Source organism: Salmo salar, chromosome ssa13 (assembly GCF_905237065.1).
Source record: "Salmo salar chromosome ssa13, Ssal_v3.1, whole genome shotgun sequence".
Classification (NCBI taxonomy): domain Eukaryota; kingdom Metazoa; phylum Chordata; class Actinopteri; order Salmoniformes; family Salmonidae; genus Salmo; species Salmo salar.
This window is the reverse complement of record NC_059454.1, coordinates 64,539,136-64,543,383: the sequence shown is the minus strand read 5'-3', so window position 1 is coordinate 64,543,383 and position 4,248 is coordinate 64,539,136. Positions and strand designations below refer to the sequence as shown.

Below are 4,248 nucleotides of genomic sequence, written 5' to 3'. Positions count from 1 at the left end.
CATATATTTTTCTATTGTGTTATTGATGGTACGTTCGTTTATGTGTAACTCTGTGTTGTTTTTGTCACACTGCTTTGCTTTATCTTGGCCAGGTCACAGTTGTAAATAAGAACTTGTTCTCAACTGGCCTACCTGGTTAAATAAAGGTGAAATAAAAAATAAATAAAAATGAAACTGAGTATTTATGTGTGTAATAAAGCCCTTTTGTTGGGGAAAAACGTGTTCTGAGTGGGTGGGACTATGTCCTCCCAGGCCCACCCATGGGTGTGCCCCTGCCCAGTCATGTGAAATCCATAGACTAGAGAGTAATTAATTTATTTCAATTGACCGATTTCCGTATATGAACTGTTACTCATTGAAATTGTGTTTATTAAGTACATATGACAGAACGACAACTTATGATTCTGATATAAATCATTGAGGATAGCACAGCTTCAAGCACAAACTTTGTACATCAGTACTCACGTCAGTGTACCTCCTTGGTTTAAGGTCTGCTCCAAATCCTGTTAGATATGCTTCAAACTGCACCACAGTGTTATTTGCTGTGTCAACCATCCCTAAAAACAAAAAGCCATATATCTAAAAGAAGCCAATTGAGTAAAGTAGTAGTATTAGTTCAGATGTAATTAAATTGATTAGAAAGCCTCATCTGGTCAGATTTGGAGCTACATCTTCAAATATTTAGACTTGATCAGTTTGAAGAAATTAACATCTTAACTTGATGGGTGCACGCAGGGCTTAAACCTAAAGATCACTTGTTGATTGGAAATACTGTAACCCCCATGACTCGTCAATTAACAGCTTGTGCAGTTTCTGTCATGCACACATATTAAACAGGCATAGATCTAGAGGTGCTGATGTGTAAAGGTTGCCACTTTCACCACTGATGTAATATCAGAAGAAAAGATTCACGGAGACTGCAGACCACCTATGGCAAACAGGATCTGCAGTGTCATGAGGGGCGCTGCTGTGGGATCACTGCGTGAATGACCAGCAGTGGGAAAGCCTGACAGGCCCCCTTTGAAAATGATCCAGCACACATTGCAGTGTAGTTTCTCACCTTACTTTGGTCGTCTCATTACACCAGGCACGCCCCCAACATGAAAGAGAGAATTCAGAAAGTTATTCATGCAAATACATTTCCAGTTAACAAAAACTGATGTTCCCAATAGATCAACCCAGTATGGCGCTGGAGACCCACTGGAACAAGGTTTACTTTATGATCAATTCCATGGCAAGTCAGGAACCGAATATCCCAAAAGCCTTGGTATAATGACCAGTCCTGGTATGCCTGAAGTGAGGTCAGCAGCGATTAATTACTCAATGGATTGAAAACACTCACTCTGCATTATCACATACATCATTGGGCACCAATCGGTCAATCTTCAAGGCATTCCTAGTCGATCGCCAAACATTTATGTAGAAAAGGCTTGCACTGTTTTAATAATTTGTGTTGCGCTGTTGGTTCACTTGATTCAGAAGCCCCGCCAACCGGGTAGGCAAAAAGTGTTCCTATTTTGAACCCTCTGCTGCTCCCTCCTGAGACTAATGACATGTTCAAAACTGGGAACTCTTAAGACAACTGGGGGGAAATCCTTTTGAACGGCCATTAAACTCAGAACTCTGGCATCTTTCAAGAGAAAGCACCATGACCATCAAATGCAGGTGCCATCAGTTCAGTAAAATAAAGCAAATGCGCTCAATTTATGCTCAGCAAGTGCTACACCAACTGATCTAATTTTGAAATATATGGTTCGAGAAGAACATTGGCAGGCCAGGCCTATAGCCAATCTGCTGTGATAATTGGGCATACTGCATAAACCTCATTCCTACAGAACTGTTTTCTGAATATTGCAGATATGGCTATGCATGATGACTTAATACACAGAGAAATACCTTTTTAGATAAATGGGTTGCCATCACATTTGCAACTCAGCTGGATCTCACAAAAACCATTTGTTCATATATATCTCGAGTGTGCCAGCACACCGATAGTGTGCACAGATAGCGCTGTTGGCTACAGCGCACATACAGCCTACATGAGATTATGGACAAAAAGCCAAGCATCAATGAGCATGTCATGAAAATAAGACAATATTTTTGGGAAGGCGCATCAAACTCATCACCTTGCACTTTAACCACCCTGTGAAGTTCATTAGTTCAAGTTTTAATGTCACATGCACAAGTACAGCAAAATGCCCTTCTTTCAAGTCTAATCTCAACAATGCAGTACTCCTAATTTAATCTGTAGCCTAATAAAATGCATGCTTTCCCAATGAGTTGTAGTGGAAGGGCAACATGTCATTGTGCTACTCAGATTATTATATCTATATTTGGCATAAAATTTCCACCTAACATCTGAAATAATACATTTTGCCCACAAAAAAATATTCTGCACTGTCTAGTGTATTTTGTTAACATTTGACCATTTTACCAAATGAGACATCTGACATTGTGACAAAACTGCACATTTGAGAGTGGTCTTTTAATGTCCCCAGCACAAGGTGCACCTGTGTAATGCTTACACTGTTTAATCAGCTTCTTGATATGCCACACCTGTCAAGTGGATGCATTATCTTGGCTAAGGAGAAAAGACCATTAACAAGGATGTAAACAAATGTGCACAACATTTGAGAGAAATTAGCTTTCTGTGTATAGCAAATGTCAGAGATTTTTTATTTCAGCTCATGAAACCAACACTTTACATGGTGCATTTATATTTTTCAGTATAAATTCCCCAAGGCATTACTTGGATACATTGACTGTCTTGGCTTTAATTGGGGAATCAGAATGTCAGCAGCCCATCACTAGCAAAACATTTGGATTCAACTAAAAGGAGACAAAATGTCAGAGGGCTTGAGATTTTGTAATTGGGCCTGGTCGCAGTGCTGAGATGTTCTTGCCCTGTGGCAGCCCATGGCATGCCGCTCAGGCCTGGTGTTGGGTATGCCGGGGAATTCTGACACTGCACCACCAGAGGCCTCGCATTCCATAGATGCCAGCCAGCCCACAGTAGGCTCGTAGAGAGAATGGGTTTGTATCAGCACAAATACCAGGGCTCCAGGCACAGACCAGCCAGGAGCCTAACGATGCCAGATGCAGAGTCACTCTCGCACTGTGTTATGAACAGAACAGCCTGTGGTGAGGGCTGGCTGCAGATACCATACAGTGCAACTCAGTGGGCCCTTGGCTAGCTTTTCAAGAGACTCAACACAAGTACTCACTTTCAATCATTACCTTCAGACCCCTTGGCACGTTTGACATGACGGTCCTGTCAAGAGAACACAAGACTGAATTTGCATACAGGAAGTTCAATGATATAAACTCGCTGGGAAGTGAAATGTGTCGACAGATATACCAGGACTCCACACAAGAGGCATGGAGACCAACAATGTCATATGCCCAGGTTGCTCTTGCACTGACTAATGAACACTAACTAGAGTCACGACTGGCTGCAGATACCATGCAGTGCTGTGACCATAGTCAATTCCTCCCCATATACCCACAAACAGAAGATGATTTCACGCAACGTAATCAACACTGATCAGGGTTCATACTCACCAAAAGGGCATCTGGGGTTGAGAGCCATCTTGTGGCCAATTGGTAGACCTACACCAGACAGATGAGAAAAGCCATTAGAAACATGTGGCCTTAGTTCATAGTAGAGCTGCAATTATGAGTATTTGTACTGCAGTAATATCCCACAGGGCTAATGGCAGTAGCCATGAGGGTAAAGCGAAACCACAGACTTGTTCTGTGAGGCATTTCCAACGACTAGGGCCCACAGTTAGGAGTCTGTCGGGATAGGCCTCAGTATGGCATAGAAAGGTTTAAAATATGGAGCACTCATGTAGAGTTTGATTAGAACAAAAAAGTCAACTAGGCATTTCAAATGGCAAAAATACTCACTATGAACATCAAGGTTATTTTGCGTTAAATGCATTAAAGCCGAGATCCACATACGGTGAATCAGGCTCACTGGTCATAACCAGGCATATTTGTAATTGTTTTTGAGAAGGGGCAGAGGAGCATCCTGCATCACAGTTAAAAAAAAGAATAAAAAAAAAAGTGTTTTGCACATTCGGCTGTTCTATCATTGGTGCAATGATGTCTAAGGAAAAAAAGTACTTGTTTGAAGTGACGTCTCTTGTAACATCACCAACGGAAGTGAGTGTCACAGCTACAGATTCAGGCTTTAAATATAGGGAAAAACAAATACTAACCAAGTCGGCATGACACCATGTCAAT

General features: G+C 41.5%; 2 non-coding genes across 2 annotated transcripts; both read right to left on the bottom strand.

Moving 5' to 3' along the window:
• Positions 1-3,033: 3,033 nt before the first annotated feature.
• LOC123726268 (small nucleolar RNA SNORA8) lies at positions 3,034-3,173 on the bottom strand. Its single transcript, XR_006758659.1, has one exon. It is a non-coding gene; the product is annotated as a small nucleolar RNA SNORA8 (small nucleolar RNA).
• A 508-nt stretch (positions 3,174-3,681) lies between these two features.
• On the bottom strand, positions 3,682-3,815 carry LOC123726269 (small nucleolar RNA SNORA18). The gene has a single exon (XR_006758660.1). It is a non-coding gene; the product is annotated as a small nucleolar RNA SNORA18 (small nucleolar RNA).
• Positions 3,816-4,248: the final 433 nt, after the last annotated feature.